Genomic DNA, 18,975 nt, shown 5'->3' on the forward strand with positions numbered 1-18,975 from the left:
GCTGTCGCTCACAGTGAATCTATATTTCACATTTATGCCCCCATGTACATACCCTGGTAAATTGTACCACACTTCTCGATCTAACCTAACACCAAAGACTGTGTATCAGCAATCGAATAATGTGACTTTCTCCCATTTCAAATGGTTTTGCGATGTTTGTTTATTTTCCTATCGTGCGCTTTAGTGCTTCTTCGACATTAGCCAACAGCGCGGAAATGAATAATTCAAAGAAGATTTCCGGAATGTAAATCGAAACGGCGAAGAAAAAATAAATAAAAAGGATGTTTTAAATGGGTTTACCGTCCGCAGACAGCAATATACAGTACGATACGTTTGGATTGCGTCGAAATTGTGTCATAACTGTGAACGGTGATTTGGTGTGTATCAACACGGAGAGTGGAATAAATATACTGTTTATGTAACTGACAGGGTTCATTTGGTTTCATTATCTGACATTTCAAGTGTTTATCGTACTGTATATTGCATATACAGCGAAAAACTGATTCTTAAATTAACATGTGCTGTATTGATAAGATGGAACTGAGTCATCATTAAGCAAAATAATTGGGCCCAATTATTTTGCTTAATGATCATTCACTGATTTGAGGTTTTTTTTTTGTAGTCACGTTAACACTATTGAGTCATTTGTGATATGTACGGGGCTGAAATTTGAAGTCGTGACTTTGGCGAGAGAGGTATGGATGTTGACACTACGCCGGGGCCGTACTCGATTTCAGAATTTAAATTGTGTTCAGATTGTTGATTAAAATCATCATCTGTATCAATAGGGTAAGTGTGCCAGTGTCCTACCTTAAATTTCACAATTTTTAATTTTTAAATATATTTTTTCGTTACAAATTCAATCTGGCGAAGACGGAATGATTTCGAACCAATTTGAACTGTCAAATTTGAACTATTTGTTTTTTGCTGTTGTAAGAAAGAAATAAATAAATGGTATTGGATTTTGAGTAAAAAGAAAATCTTTTATTTTAACAGAGGTAACTTCGAAATAGTTCCCATGATCATATTCCGTTTCATCTGTGCACTTGCAGTGTAGCTGAAAAACTTTGTGTAACTCAAAAACTGCATTCGTTACGAGAGAGACACGCATTAGTTTAATATGCTTATCAATTTGAAATCCATCACTGCAGTCTGAACGTAACTGCCGATTTGTCTTCGCCAGACACTGGTTACAAGGTTTTGACCAATGACTACACTTTCTGTTCGTACAAAGCCGTCAGTGATTGTTTTGCCTCAAAAATTCCCAACGAACTCGAATTAAAAAAATCAATAGCAGTTGGATTATGTTCTGGGCGTTTCCCAGCGAATATATTTTTTCATGTAATATATTTAACTACACATCAGGTTGGTTGGTTGTCTTTATTAAGGAGATTTTCAGCCAGACGCTGGTTCATCTCCGAACTACACATCACTTTCCAAGCATGGAGATGCTTCAATCCACGTAATCTACAACAAAAGGCACGAACCTGCTTAGCATCATTCACGTTGACATTCATAGGCCTATGTTTCATCCTCAGAAATGTCACAAATAATCTCAAAAGTGTTGAAAAATGGTTGTAATAAAAACAACTATAGCTATTAAATTTTTGACAATCAGTATTTGTATCTTCAAATCTGAATCGATCAACCGTTTGATGCTTGTTTAAACATCTTCCATGTAGTGGAGAGAAAACAACATCACAACATGCAAGCAATCATTTCCAAATCTGCTCTGCATCCAGCTTATACCACTCGCCTGTATGTGGATATCATGCTTTCATCCTTGCCTTTTTTTTTATGTTGTGGCACATGGCACTCGTAAAACTGCTCCATTATAAATTGAATATAAATTGAAAATGAATTGAATTTTTCATTTTAATATATTACATTATTATATATGTTTATCTTTCCACCGACCCTCGTTTACTTTTGGAGGTTCCCTTTCTCCAGATCCCAAAACAGCGACGACGACGATGACGACGACAGCGATGAGGAAATGCCCGGTTCGGCGAGAATCCTTCTGCTCCGTAGATATGACGCGCGCCGCGCAGGATATGCACATACGATGCCATCATCATCTACATCCCCCTCACTAGCGTGCGGCACACACTCACACACCAATTGTAAATCTTCATGTGTGCGGATAGCAATGTTTTTTTTTTTCACTTTCAGTTCGGTACGATATCTCGTTTCACTCACAACTCGCAAAATGTTTTATTTTCGCGATGAAATCTATGTTGCTATTCCACACAATATACATATCCTCCATAACCACCAGCCACCACTCCTCATCAAACTCAATTTGGATAAGGGATTTCAAAACAATTTGGTTGATGTATTCACGTAGGTATTGCAGAACTTCCTGTTTATCGATACTTTGAAATGCTGGCGTTTCCCTTGGTAGACACCTCTGCTGTTGCTGATTGATAAATAATTTGTCCTTCTGTGACTATCAATGACGAAAAGACATTGTTGCTGACGAAAATTAGTCTATGATCAATACATGCACAGTAAGGTGGTCAACCCCATGCTACCCACGCCACTTCTTTTTCGATCTATATTTAGGTCCACGAAACCTAAGTGGGCTCTCCTCAGTGTTCGACTTGATCAAGCTTAACAACCTCTAACTGTCCTCAATATATCGCTGTATGAAGGGCCAAAAACGAGTTCAATAAGATCGTATAAATGGTAAAAAAAACGAGCCATCTAACAAGAGGATGTCCCAATGTGCGGAGGGAAGAGCCCATCCTTTATCCACGAAATTTCAACAACAGAGAGTTGACATCCAAATTGCTTCAATGGGATGTCCTGATAGTCCCTCCCAATCTCCAGCATTTTATGTTATCTGTAATTTTTGAAATATTAATGTAATGTGAGCAAATTAACAATATTTGCATTTCATTTCGCGTCAAAAGATAAAGCAGTTAGGGAAATGGATGTAAGGCCGGCGCCGGTGGTGTAGTGGTAAGCGTGACTGCTTTCTAACACCCCGATGGGTCTGGGTTCAATCGGTGGGATTTTTCTGAGGCATAAAAATCTCTGGTCACGTCTTCCTTCGGAAGGGAAGTAAAGCCGTTGGTTCCGGCCCATGTATGTTGAATGGGTGCGATATCCTACGCAGGTGTGGAAGCTGCCTTCCTGCACATTCGATTGCCGTCAATATGGATGGTAATCGATGTCCGTCGGTGATTGGCACTAGATTGCGGAACAGAGACCGACGTTAAAAATAAAAAAAATAAAAGAAATGGATGTAATGTCGGCCTGAATGTCCCTAACTTAAGCCCATACATAAATTCAGCAATCGGCTAAATTTTCAATAGCGACCAAAAATATCCATAAGTACCGTCCCAATGACGCGTTCATCTAGATAAAATTGATAAATAGCTAATTTTTAGCGATAGGCCCAATGTTAGATCCATAGGCTAACATTAGAGCCATTTACCCTATGTCTCATTTTAAAAATGAAATTTGTTGTTAGGGTCTAGATATCCGATTGTGTGACAAAAGATCAATTGACAAATCATCAAATGACAAATCATCGAATGACACAAGGTCGAAAGGACAAAAGGTCGAATGGAGAAACGGTCGAATAGACGAAAGGTGAATTTACAAATGGTCGAATGGATAAAAGCATAGAGGTAACTCTAAGACTAGAAGGTCCCGAAAAAACGTGCTCAACTTTTTGGCCCAGCTCTGGTACTCTCTTCGGTCCCAAGCTAATCGATGCACCCCTCAAAATATGGGAAAATCCACGAACCCCTCATTTTTTTCTGTCAAACTTTCACAGAGAATCAAAACAAACATAGTGTAGTACTAGAATTTCAACTAGAATGGGGTACGTTAATCGATTTGCTTGGGGCCAGTAGGCTAGTCAAGTAGTGAGCCAATTTCAAATCGATAGTTTCGTATTGATTGTTGATAAAAGGTCGAAGGATTGAAAGAATGACAAAAGGTGGAAAGATTCAAAAAAGGGGAAAATAAAAGATCGAATGACAAAAGGTATAAAAGGTTTAAGGTAGAAAGGTGGAATTTACAATAGGTCGAATGAATCAATGCGGGACAAAAGTTCGAATGATGAGAAAGGGAAAATAGTTTGAATGAAAAAAAAACTGCAAATGTCTCAAAGAGGGACAATAGGTAAATTAAATGTAAATGGATCAATTCACGTGTTAAATTAATATAGCCTTTGAACTATTCCAAGACGTTGAATTTCGATGTAATATACCTTATAATATGGGTGCTTTCAGAAGGACGATGACGTGTAAGGACCGACCATAAATTGTTGACGCCAGTTTGGAATCCAAAATGGAGACTTCTGATTTGCAAAAAAAAAAGTCAGGAAGCTTATAAAATGGTAAGCTCATGGTTACTCACTTTTCTTAGAGATGGCTGAGAGATGAACCAGCGTCTGACTGAAAATCTCCTTAATAAAGACAACCAACCAACCAACCAGAGATGGCTGAACTGATTTGAGTTCAACTAGTTCCATTTTGTTTGTATCTAATTTCTATAGAAACCTATTACATGTTATTTTATTCGTAAGTTTGGCTCCGGAGATTTGACCGAAAACCCTGATTAATCTACCTACCGGTGACAAGTGCCTTTCTCGTGCAATTTTTAAAATGTTCATTTCATATTCTGGTTTCTATGGTAGGTGCACCTGAGGCACCAATGCGTGTTACCAATGCGCGAAACACGTTATCTTTTCTCAAAGCGTAAGCATGCCAGGGGGAAAAGGAGTGAATAAATTGGAGTTTGTAACCTGGAGGTTAATTAGTTCAAATGGAGACGTCAAATACTCGTTTTTGTGAATGATAATTGTAAATGTCAAATTTTCGAAACATGATATCTTCCCTCACGTCAACTAACACCACCATTCGTTAGGGCAAAAATTTTCAACCTAGGGGTTGCGTGTAGGACCTCAAGACTCGCGCACATGTAATTAATGCATTTATTTTTTGAGTTATTTTCACCCAACGTCATACTATTTAGTAAAAGTTGATAAAAGTCCTACACCACTTAGTCAAAACTCACACATGTTCCGGGTGCCCATGCAATGGTTACCACAATATGGAATACAGCTGCCCCGTAACGTGGGTTGATCACCTTTTCGTGGTACGTTACGGGATGTAAGATCTACCACTGATTCCTAGCCCTGACTACTTCAAACTTGGGGAAAAGGATTTTTCAGTGATCAAAGGAACACATCTTAGTCCTTGTTTCTTGTTATGCCTTGTTGATAGTGACAAGACTCCGCTTTGTCCACCGAGTACATTTAGTATGCAGTACAGTACCATGCAAGTACAGAATGATTAAGATGCTTACACGTTAAACTTTTATATTGAAATTGAAATCTGGCAATGCAGTATTTAATTGAAATGCAATATTGCAACTGAAATCTTCAAAATGCGTGGCGATAATACGATCAAGCTCGCTTCACGACAACGGGATAGGCGTGATGTGTAACGGCATCGACACGCATTTTGCAGGTTTAGTAAATGACAGTTGACATAACTTTATGTCAAAGTTATCCTAATGTTGAGAACTTACATATAACTAATCAGTAAGTTTCTGAACAATGGAACTATTTCAAATCTTGTCGTCAATATTAATGATGTATCTCTGTAGCTTATCAATCAATATTATTTGAAATTACCGGGCCTTCGTCATCTTCGCTTGTGAATTTATTTAATGAAATTGAAGCAATAATTTAGCTGGTTCTAATGTAGGGTGTCTACTCATTTAAATGAATAAAATTTCCTGAGTTTTCCAGGTTTTTCCAGAACTTTTCAGATGATTTCCAAGTTTAATAAGAAATCTGTTTTCTTATTACGTCAAAAAATATGTAATTTTTGGGGAAATAACAACTTTATTTTCACAAACGCTTTCAAAACATAACAAACAGTTTTAAGAGGTCATTTTTACAACCAAAACAATTCAAAGCAGAAGTTTAACATTTACTTAAGTCAAAGATCTCATATAATATAAAAGCCTTAAAGTTTCGAACTTCAAGCCCAAGATGTAGAAACTTTTTCAAAGGGGCAAAATCCTATAATTAAAAGAATGAAGTATCAACCATTTGAAAAATTTCTAGTTCACATCCGATTATTAAATTAAATGTCAAAATTCAACATTTCAAATATTTTTGCTAGTTTTGGATCTCGAAAACTTTCACGTTTTCTAATCTTCTCCGTAATCCTCCTTCATGTTTAGAATATTGAATTTTAAATGAAAAAACCCATTTTTCTAAATCCTGGATCATATCATTTTCGAATCTTAAAATCCTAAAAAAAATCTATGTCTTAGAATTTAAATTTTCTTCCCAAACCTTGAATATTGATCCTTTTTCAGTGTCCATAAAACTCTCTGAGTTCACTCTTTACAAAGAGCATTGGTATTATTAATAATTCTAGCAATTCCCCAATCATTCGGAGTTCTCTTCAGCATACACTTAGGATTCTCCTGAAATTCCCATGGAATTACCATAGAAATTCCTTTTTAGTTCTGCTCAGAATTTCCATAAATTCTTAAAAATGCTCCTCATAATTTCCTTGGAACTGTCTTTTGAGTTTTCTAAAAATTATCACCATAATATCCTTGAAATATTCCTCAGAATTCCTTAGAAATTTAACTCAAACATTTGTTGGAACTATCCTCCTATAATTCGATTCCCATGCAATTTTCCTTAGAAGAATTATTTTCAATATTATCATTCTTAAAAATGGAAACCTCAAATTAAATTTATTGCTTGGTACTTTGTTCTATACACTCTATTTTTTTATTGGGATTCGGATGTTAATCACAATCAAGTTAATTTGCATTTCAAATGAAAAAGCATGTTTCAGAAAAGCTAGGCCGCTTTTATTCTATAGAATCTCATAACGTAAGGGCGTTTTATTATGTTTACTAAATACTCAGAATTTATATTATCAAGAACATAAACAACTAAAGATGATTCATTGTTGTTTTTGTTTTTATTTATTTTATTTTTCCAAAGGATGCAAACGATACTTGGGCATATGATGGTAAAGGTATAGGAAGCTCTCAATTGAAATGTGAAAATGCTTCAATGAACACTAAGTTGAGAGCAGGCATAAAGCGAATTAGCATTTGAAGTAGCGGATTTCGCGGATCAAATTATGAAAATCTTGTAACAGTCCTGCACTTGACAACGGTAGGTGGATTAATCTGGGTTTTATTTGAAATTTTGAGACTTCCAGATCTTATAAAATCATACCGAACAATGGATTAGGTAGTAAGTAACATTAATCGATTATTTTTATCGATTTTCTCTTTTGTTAATAACTTGACTAAAAACCGTTTCTTGACGTGTTTGTCGTATGAGATGATAGTTCCTCCCATCTAACTGTATTTTAAAAATAGCTGTACCGTTTGAAAAATTCATGTAAATTTCTGTGAAATATAGCGCACATAAAATTAACGCTAGATTTGGCATAAATTTACACGACATTTCGTGTTTTAGCAAATATTGTATGCAAGCTTGCAAACGATTTCGTTGTTTATGCCAACTGTAGCTCAAAATTAAACGAGGGGAGATTTTACGCGATAGTTAAAATTCAGAGTTTTTTTTTTCTGTTTGGGAATGTTTTTACATGTCCGATAAAGAGAATCTGTCTGTTGTTTGGAACCTAATAGGGTTAACTACCCCATTTCCGGCCTATTAAGCACAACCCGCACTTAGTTTTTCTTAATCTAGCGCAGTTTAGCATCAAACGGAATGTTATAGTTACTGATGGCTTCCAAATTGATTTACCTTTCCGTATGTACCGTAAGATTTAATAAAGAGAAACCAATCGTTGAGATATTGTCAAAAGTCTAACACTGCTTCTTGACGCCAAACTCGGCCTACGGATTATAAACTCGGCCTAACGCATTGAAACGCCAATGAATTCACTTCGGCCTATCGGATGAAGATAAAAATTGATTCGGTTGGAGCGCTTCTTTTGTTTTTAGGAATAATGGGTGCAAACCTTCATATCACGCGTTCTCATTGACTTCGTTTGGTAGATTATTAACTGAAGTATCATACCAAACGCATAATTGACTTGTTAACTCTGAAATCATGGATTTATTTGAAGTTTTCTGTTCGATAGGCCCAAAATGGGCGATTAGGCCGAAGTAGTTCCTACCCTACATTCTTCGGCTTGAAATGTTTAATGTTCTTAAATTTACACAAAACTCCAACACAACATTATAACTGATTTACCTACCCCCTCTGGTTACTCCATGCAAAACTGACCAACATAGCTAACAGTACGCTCAACGTTTAAGCCGTTTTATTCAAACTGCAATTCCTCCTATATTACTCACCTTTACATACAAATCTCATTGAAGAATCTCATCAAAATCGTTTGTTATGATTGCCATGGAAGTTGTAACGGCAAACACTAAAAGTACTTCTCGGAGTTTACCGAATTTACTATCAGCTAGGGCATGATAGTATAAAATGTTTATTTTTGTTCTTTTATTCCCATACATTTAATCTTACAGTATTATCATCCCCTTTGTCACTATCCTACCTCAAACACAAGCATCTCCGTCCCCGGAATAAGATGTGCCAATCTGACTGATACGTACTCGTGTACTCGTGTCTGTTGACTGCAGACAAAGAAAGGCACATCATAATAATTTCATCCTGGCAAGGTCTTCTTGGTTCAATTCATGTTTCCCGTGCTCTTGACTTCCTTTACCCTCGTGCACAATCCCATGACTTCAATTTGGCACACACGAAAACGGGATAAAGTGAATTGTTGGAGCTTCTTGGTTTTCCTTCACCGTTCGTGTGGCAATCATCAGAGTGGAGGTACGGGAACAAAAAGGAGTTAACGGATGCCACACAAAGTCAATGCCAATTCAGCGAATTAAAAATTCAAATTTCTATTAATACAAAAGTGCTGCTTGAATAAAAGATTTTTAATTATTGTTTTATGTCCAGCAGTTTCAATTTAATAACTTTTTGTCGTTGCACATGTTGGTACTTGGGATAAATTTGGGCAGTGGAACATGCAATCTAAACACAAGGGGGTTAGTGAATTTCTACGAGAAGTTCATGAAAACTAAATCGTTGCAATTATATTATTTTTCATCCAAAAAATTTACATTCGAGCAGTGTATCTGAAACAAGTTTTTAAGTTGCACATGATGAAAATATAATTGAAAAAATAGTTGAATTTCAAATCAGGGACCCTGTATCCGGAGTTTAAAAAAAAACTGGCCACATTTAATCAGGAAAATATTCCTCAGAGTCTTTTACTACACATCAATTTGATGTGATTTGATGTGTTGCATGTTTAGTTCTGTAAGAAAATCAATTATAGACACCAGAAGATCTGTGGAATCCAGGGAAGTTCCAGGGTAATTTCTGGGAAGTCCAGAGAACTTCAGGGAAGTTGAATGAATTTCAGGGAAATCCAGAGAGCATTGACAAGTTGGTAAAAATTCACAAAAGCTATAAAATATTTACAGATGTTAAGTGAGTTCGGAGGTCACAAAAAAATTACGGAATCTTTAATCCGATTTGAAAGATTTTGGGTTGGATTGAGTTCCGACAACTTTATGTCACCAATTGACATGTGATTTGATGTGACATATAAGAATTTTGGTTTAAGAAGAATCTGGTCACGTAAAACAACCGGGAACACTGGGTGAGGGTTTGGCTTATCAAGGTTAGGATCTGACTTTGGAAACGTAAACAAAATGCGGTGGTGCATTATGGAACAGATTTGAACATATGGCTGCAGATTGCGTTTTCAAAGTCGAAAAACAGGAAAAAGTGAGTTGACGCGAAGCTACTATTTAACTCTCACGTATAGAAAATTAGCATTTTTTTTCTAGTTTTTGATAAAAATGGGTCACAATGGTTACAGAGCAAAAAATAATTTTTAATATTACATCCAAGGGGATGCACTTCAATCATGTCGAAAATCTTATGTAATTTTTATGGCCACAAAAATAAACAAATGCAGTAAAAGCAGCGTAATGTCAGTTCATGCACTCTATTAATGAAAATTTTGTCCAATTTGGCAACTAATATTACACCATATTTTTGACACGATTGATGTGATATTAAAATTAATTTTGTTATGGCTTTCTCAGTCTAGGGTAATTCAAACAGTTAGTTTTGCATTGCCCTTTGACGTTTCGGCCGTTTATTGTGGCCTTTTTCAAGGGTAAACTAGTAAAATTAATGTTTTGCTGTATAGCATGAGCCAAGAAACTGCACGTGGGCTAACTAGCCTAACTTTCGTTTTCATAATATTCGGCGTTGACTTCGACTTCTTTGCCTAGAAATATGTTTGAATCCGATTCCACAGCCCTGCATCATTTACATGCGAAATATACTGCATAACTTAAATTGCGATATTCTCGAAATCAAGTTTCTCCATATGGAACTAATATGCGATTATAGGCAGTATCATGAATCATACAAAGTTAACTCCAAATATATAGCAGCACTTTCCCTAACTTCATTCTCGATACATATCAATCTTCATATTCTTTAGACATCTTTTGTAAGATGGCTTTAGAGAGATTTTAGACCCCTAGCCCTGCGTGGACAGTCGCTGATACATACCCCTTCCTCCCCTAAACTATCTACGAAGTTTATGGTCTGCCCTTAGTACAATAGCTAATGGTGGTAAGCTCCAACCGGTATTTTTCGCGCATTAAATCCCGATCACGAATGTTGGACTGTTTTGTTGTCGACGTCGATGTTTATCAATACGATCCTTAACAAATATTTGGCAGATCCTCCAATCAGGAATGGTATTAAAAATTAATCCCAGTTGAAGCTTACGCAACTAACAAGTTTACCTGCAGCCCAGCCATATGCGGCTATTTTTTGCATGTATAAGCTGGTCTGCAGCTAAAATAGTTTGTTGGGTACCGCCATAAGTGTTGTTCACTAATCCCAAATCGTTTTAAAATCTATTTTTGATTTTGAAATTACCCGCTCATTAAATGTATGTCAATCTATCGAATGAATGCAATCCAAGACAAGCAATTCGATTCGACCTTTCCGAATGCCATATCACAAATCTGGTTTAAATTGCTAGCATAAATCATTGTCACGGAAACTAGTTCCAGGTTGGGTGAATGGTGTGGCGCGCAATACGCTATTGTGTTAACTTCGTTTACAGTTTCGATTTCAGATAATAAAACTATCAATATACATCATAATAACCTACCAACTTCCACACACCCCATTTACGATGGAGTGGAGTAACCGTTGTCGCCACGGCCAAACCGAATGGAATAAACGAAAGATGTATGAGATCTATTAAAATTTCAAAACAAAATCAATATTTTATAATTTCCGCTACAAAACTACACGCTGTGTATAGTTGTGGTTCCGGTTTGCCATTGTCGTAGTTGTTATGTGCCGCACTCAGAGCGGTATGCACCAGTACATTTAAACTTGATGCAAAATAATGTTTCCCTATTTTACAGTTGACTACCAATTTAAATATGTCGTTACATCGATGAGCTGATGCAATCTTCCATTTAGTGCATACCGGCCGTTTTGAGGTTCTTACACAATCGCGGATTCAATATAAACGAGACATGCCACATAAGATAAGGGTTTCTCGTTCGGCTCTCCGTGTGGGAGTGGGAGTGAGTTGTATGCACAGTAAACCGGTAAGTTGGGAAAGGATGGTGGTCGGAGCCAGGGAGTGGGTGCAACTATATTCCTTCAACCGCGAATGTATCATACCTCGGCATCTAGCTGTATCTGTTTATAAGCTATTTCAGCAATATCGAGGATAAATCGCAGCTGCTAGTGCAGAGAATTTCTGTACGTAATATTCACATATAAGGCACAATAATTACAAAAATTTGTCAACGTATCATTGACTGGAAGCAATTTGGTTTCTGATGTATCACAAGAGAGAGCATGATAAAAAGTGTTTACAAATTGTAATGTGTTTTTCATCCCATGAATTTGGGATGATTATTATTATTATTATTTAATACAGTCATCTTCTCACATCCTACGTAGACGGTTTTTTTAGGATTCTTGACCCCCCTCCCTCTGTGTAGACAATTGTCCATACAATTTTTTTTTTAAATTGTATGGGCCACGGATAATTCTCCCCCCTAAACTTTCTACGTAATTTATGAACAGCCCCTTATATCTTGGGACCATCGAGATAAAGAGAGATCAATATTGAGATATGTAATATAACTTTTCTATCATTGGGACTAAGAGCCTATTGATGTAACCAAAATAAATAAAGATTAAGATTACCCGGTATAGGTTTTTAGAGAATAAATCGACATATTGAAAAATAGGTCAAACATGGTTCCATGTTCTTGGAAAACGCAGTGCCTGCCCGCGAACGGTTGGTTTTGTTTTCGCCGGCGCTGATTTTATCTGTTTTCCGCATATTTTTTAATTATACCAAATCAAAAAATATAAGTATTTGCGTGTGGATAAGCGTAAATTAGGATCTATCACGTTTGTAGTGAGTAATTCACGTGAAAACTCTGGGACAAGAATTTGTTTCGAGTAGCTGTGTTGCTGTGGTGTCGCGTTGGTCGGTTTTTCTTTTCGCTTGTTTTCGGTGCTTTGCCCTCCCTCCCAAGAAGTGTTTTATCGGGTATTTTTTTCTTTTCTTGGTGCTGGCGTTCTGTCTTCCGAAGGATGCACGCGAATGAGGTGTTGGGCAAAAAATCGGTGCAAAAGAAAAACTTTTGCATGTGATTCAAAATGTTTTGTTCGGTTGTAAAAACAACACGGAAGATTTTTTCGATTACCGCGAGTGAACAAACCGGTCGTTTTTCGGAGGCAGAATTTGGTGCGATCCATCTGATTATAAATCAATCATAACTGCATATTTCCATATATTACTAAATACGCGCCAGATTTCAAAACATCACATTTCGAAATCTGGAAGTGTGTTTATAGTACCGTTATTCATATGATAACGGTAGTGTTTACATGTGGGGCTTATTGTATGTGAAAGTAACCTCGGAATGGACGTGAATTTCCAGGCATTCTGAAATGAGTTGCTAAATCTGCAGTAGAGCTGTTAACTCCCGGAATAAACTTGCTTTAAATTATTACATCAAGAATTGTTGTAAGCAAATTTCTTCCATAATACCACTGCCGACCAGTGTGGGTTGGATTGAATACACACACACACATGGTTCCACGTTCTATAAGATTAGTGTGCCTCAATCCGGAGTCTATTAAGTGTAAACTAGAAGTGTGAGACTTTCTGGATTTCCAATTAAAAAATATACGCTACAAGTAAAGGTTCGATATCATCGGCGTCGGTGGTGTAGTGGTAAGCATGATTACCTCTCACCCCAGCAGGTCTGGGTTCAATCCCAGTCGTTCTGAGGCATAACATCTCTGATCACGCCTTCCTTTGGATGGGAAGTAAAAGCCGTTGGTTTCCGGTTCATGAGTTGATGGGTCGATAGGTAGGGTCCAGGTGTTAGAGCTGCCTCCCTGGCGTCGGTAGCATTGGTGCCCAGCACGGAAAACAAGATCGACGGAAATCAAATCAAGGAAAAAATAATAACAAAGGTTCAATATCCTAGAAAATATAGCAGTGAATCTTCGTCGTTGCGACTCCATGACTCACGAGACAAGAGAAAGTCAAACACGGATGCAACTTTGTTGAACAGTCTTTGTAGACCGATTACAGCGCTATTCATGCCGTCGCTAGAGTAGATGTACTAGTCATGACTATACGTTCCTATTACGGTGTTCCTATTATGCCCTATGGGATTTTCATGAGCCATAATTCTAATTTCGCGTCAAATAATGTTTTTCGGTATAATGAAATCAAAAGGTTTTATGATCTCATGTTTTACTAGTATGTTACAAGAAGAGGTTGCTAAGTTTGTATTTGAGGTAGGCATAAAACCTGTCAATTTTGCGTTCTAAGAATTACATAGCTACCCAAACGATAAACTAAATGTGCTGTTTGAACGTTAGTTGTGAATCCAGATCAGAATTTTACTGATGCTAATAATTGGTAATGAAGCATCTTATGAACATCAGGATAATTGCTGACGCCGCCATGTCAGGGAGAGAGATGTCTGTATTTACGCCGTACTTGCCCGATAATGTAAAATGGAAATCCTCGTCTCTACTTCCGACCACAGGACTGGAATGACAGAGGTTACCACTGGCAACAAATGACAGAACCAGCTCAAAGAGATCAGTGCATCTCTCCAGTACCGATTGAGGATGGTGCATCCCGAGGTCTCAAGGTCACTAGTTCAGTTTTGCTCCACTTCACTACTCCAAAACTGAAGGTCAACATCTTCTTGTTTCCCTTATTTAACGTCGGTCTCTGTTCCGCAATCCAGTGCCAATCACCAACGGACATCGATTGCCATCCATTAACGGCAATTGAATGTGCAAGAAAACAGCTTCCACACCTGCGTAGGATATCGCACCCATTCAAACACACATGGGCCGGGACCAACGGTTTTACTTCCCTTCCGAAGGAAGACGTGACCAGAGATTGTTATGCCTCAGAAAAATTCCACCGACCTCGGCTGGGATTGAACCCAGACCCATTGGGGTGAGGAAGCAGTCACGCTTACCACCACACCACCGGCGCCGGCTGGAATGGAAAACTTGTTTATTGTCCGGACCATGTTCTCCCCGATCAAGAAAGATTTCAGGACACACTTCACCCGTCTCAAAAACTTATCTCGCAGCTTCATTTTTATGTCAGTAAGACAAATGCTGGTGATCATCTCCCCTTCGTAGACCTCGTACACGAAACGAAAATCAATTATTTTATTCATGTGTTTCACTTATACATTTTTGTCAAAACATCAGCCTTATACATTCCATAAGACAAACCACATAGGTCATATAAGAATGCATAAAGGGTAGTGTGACCGCTTATACATTTCATTAGACACATGATCTTCATTAACTTTTTACAGGCGTCTGCTTATTAGTTGCCTTATACATTTTATCAGCAATAGAAATTTGCCAAAAGGTATAAGGAGATTTCTATCCGTGTAGCTATTTGGCTGTATTAAGCTGAAAGTGACGATGTGAGTAAATGAAAATTTCGTAAATGATTATCTCTAACGCATCACTTCAGATTGCAAGTTGTAAGTTTTTGTACAATCTAAAGTGCTGTCTCAGAGATAACCATTTTTGAAATTTCCATTCACTTACTAGGTTACTGCCACCTTAAACGTTGCATAGTGGACGCTGAACTAATCGGCATTTATCCAGGCCCAGTGTCATGTGGATGTCACTGCTTACTCTTTCTATCGTTTTGATGGCTACGCCTAGTCTTTCCACACAGCCAGAAAATACATTGAGACCGTCGACTTCCTTATGACAGTGTCGGTGACAGCTTTCTCACCCCAATGTGTCTGGGTTAAATCCCAGCCGACGTCGTTGAAATTTGTATGATGCGGAACAATCTCTGGCCACGTCTTCCTTCGGAAGGAAAGTAAATCCGTTGGTTCCGGCTCATGTGTTGGTGGGTTCGATAGGTTCCAGCAGTGGATGTCGCATCCCTGGCACTCGATTATCGTCAGTGTTTAATAACCAATTGTCAATCGACGCTCGTGAGAGCATTTCTTCACTGTAAATATTTCTGCACATATGATTTATTACTGTACTAGATGAATAACTAAATAGTCAATTAACTATAATTTATGTTAATCAAAGGCGGCTGATTCAAGCTGAATAGAAGTTAATTTATATAATCAGCGAAACATTTTTAGCTGACATGTTTGTTTTGCGAGATATGTGATTCATTCCAGGTTTCTGTCAAACTGCTGACAATACTTTGCTAATGTTGTTTTTGGACGAGCTTGAACTGCAGTATGCCAGTTGTCACAGAAAAAAATCTAATTAATAATTATCGCGTAAAATCTCCTCTCGTTTAATTTTGAGCTGTAATTGGCACAAACATTGAAATTGCTTATAAGCTTGTAAAAAATATTGCAGATTTATGTGATATTGCGTAATATTTAAATTTACATTAAATATCGTGTAAAATTGCGCCAAATCTAGCGTTTATAACGTGTGCGCTATACATCGCAGAAATTTACATAAATTTTTCATACGGTGTTGCATTTGATTTAATCTACTAAAAGAGGTTGCTGAAAGCTTCTCGTGCCAACGAAAATATTTTGAATTTATTTCCCGGTTTCAAGGCTGAGACATTATGATTTCTTGTCTAGGAACAAAATGACAAAAAAAAAGCAGAGCTAGTAATCTTATGTGAAGAAAAGTCCAATTTATACGAGACAGGCACTTGTCTCCGGTAGGTGGATTAATTAGAGATTTAAAATTATAATGAAATCATACCATCAAGACTAACATGTGACTTGATTTCCTATTCAATCAAACCAAAATACACCGACCTTACACGCCGTCAAATTATTCTTCTTAGCAGAATACTAATAAAACTTTTCATGTTTCAGGGAGTTATTTCTCGTTTCAAGAATTCTCATCATCGCCTAATTGCCTCTCATTCTCACTAAACTATATTGTTGATCAAGCTCCACAAAACTCTTTAAACTTGCCTCCTTGTGTCCGGATCCAGTTAGACAACTAATAGGCTACCACCCTGAGTTAAAGTGAATAAAATTTCATGAAAACAAACAGAACAGGACCAAGAGGAACCACTGGCTGGGATGAAACGGCGGCGCGGAGTGGAATTGGAATGATTTTGAATCTCGAAAATTAAATTGAAAAACTTTTCTAATGTTTCTTTTCTTCCGCAAATGCATTGGTGTATCTACTTCTATACATAGTAGTACACATGTACCGACATCGTGCAGTACACATGAACGCGACTACAAGTACACACAGCTGGGCACAACTACACGTGTCCATATACTCCAACTGCGATTGGGGTTTTCTCTCCCATATCGAAAGGAACAGACACAGAGGGTGGTTGGGATGTGTATTTTGTTTCTTCCGTATAACTGTCATGTACCTACACCCAATCATCACAACATGCACAAAGTCCGACAGAGAGCGAGAGCAGAAGAGAACTACACTACTAGTAGGAGCACATATATTCGTACTACGAGGAATCGTATTATGTAAGCGCATGCTTATTTTTCGCGATCTTATCCTGACTCAGCGAGAGAGGAGCCGTTGCTTTTCGGAACGGGACCAGCTACGATGAATTTTCGGAAAGGCAAGCCACGGGACTATACACGACCGTCGTCTGTACGTTGTTTAACCAAATTGAAGCGAGCACTTTGACAGTATGCATGTGCACACTGGTAAACAAATTTATATTATTTAATATTTTGAAATATCATGGTGAAATATTTTAAAATATCAAGCAAACTCCTCTTGGATTTGCAGGTTGATGTTTTGTTTATGATCAATATCATCACCATTCGAGCAAATAACGTTTCCTACTATTCAAAGCTTACCACGGAGTAATGTTCTTAGATTTTTTTTTTCGTCAAAAACTTCGAAGAAATAAAAACGTCGATTATCTGTTTTAAGTCTCAAACTGATCGGCTGATTTATTGCGATTATGTTATTTTCATCATGCTACAAAGATTTAAATTTCCATGAGTTTCGTTTAACGTATTTTTTTGATGCCAAAGAAAATTAAACCAATTCCCTAAATAGAAAATAAAACCAATTAAACTGAAAGTGCCATTATTTTGCTCGACAGTGTAGTTGGTAAAAAAGGATAAAACCGGCGACAGAAATCTATTCCGAAAGCAATAACTCAAAAAAGCTTTCCCCTCCTGCCTCTGTCCAAATAAAGGGGGTTCAGTAATTGAAATTCGTTCCCTTCCAGGAAAAACAGATAACCTCACTTTCCATCATCCCCGCCCGGATACCTCTCCCCCACATGATGCTAAATGAAACATACTCTCTTATCAACCCGAAATATGTTCACACAGGTGTCATCCGCTGATTTTACTCATTACAATTTGTGTTTCTATTAGATGCTACACATGTAACAACATATCCCTGTTTGGCCTTCCTGGAATTGCTTTTTAAGAGAAAATTTTGCGTTTAAACCCAGCTCATTCCTCCCGACCCCGACAGGCCCCCACTGATAATTCGACAGCAAGTACGTATGTAGGTATAAATATATATATTTATGTATGTGTGGCAAGTCGATTTTCCTATTCCCACCCATTCTATCTATTTTGTCTGTTTGAGGCATCGCATTCTGCGAGTGAGAGTTGCTCTTCTACAACACGATGCTATCATTTCATTTTATCTGCCAATTTGTGATCGTTAGATTTTATGTCTGACAAGGGTACTATTTTTCAGAAAATGATTTCTCTTGATAATGGCTTGCGACTATGAGTGGATGAAGGTATCGAACGTTGCCAAACATTTGAATGAATGTAAGATTTATGAACATGGTTTGAATATTTGGGAATTCCGGAAAGGATGCCATTGGACAGCGCATGGTGCATTTTCGCATGGTTAACGATTTAAAGGGCCTACGAAAACACTGACAGAACGTGGTTGATGTTGGTGTTGTTGAAGCTGACTCAAATCTCGCGTAACATTAGAAAAGGGCCTATTCTCGTTGATCGACTTTCTCTTTGGTTAACCACGACAACATAAACGAATTGCTCGCTAAGCTTGCAGCACAGTTCGACAGAAGATAAGGTTAGCTTGCGCCTAAAACAACACACTCAATGGGAAATTCATTTGCAGTCGGGTTATTTGTGAAAGAGAAAATCGACGAAGAGAATCGATCAACAATGATAGGCCCTTTTCTCGTGTTGCGCGAGAAATATTCAATTACAGTAATGACCCGCTTTTGTCAGCGGAGGCATCAATCTTTCCAAATCTTTCTCATTCATCTTCAAGATGGATGTTTAAGGTATAATTTGATGCAATAATCTAACTGAATAAGCGTATGTTTCGTAGAACATAAGAAAATATTTTAAAAAAGGAGACTGACAAAATCGGGTAATGACTGTAGTGACTACTAGGGTGCATCATTTTGAAAAAAC

The 18,975-nt window shown here is 37.5% G+C and overlaps 1 protein-coding gene across 4 annotated transcripts in view; it reads left to right on the top strand.

Moving 5' to 3' along the window:
- LOC135702970 (myb-like protein Q) overlaps nt 1-18,975 on the top strand; it is a 193,546-nt gene that overhangs the window by 144,272 nt on the left and 30,299 nt on the right. The window lies entirely within an intron of this gene.

Source organism: Ochlerotatus camptorhynchus, unplaced genomic scaffold, assembly GCF_037179485.1.
Source record: "Ochlerotatus camptorhynchus isolate MF236.1 unplaced genomic scaffold, CSIRO-AGI_Acam_v1.1 ptg000019l, whole genome shotgun sequence".
Taxonomy (NCBI): domain Eukaryota; kingdom Metazoa; phylum Arthropoda; class Insecta; order Diptera; family Culicidae; genus Ochlerotatus; species Ochlerotatus camptorhynchus.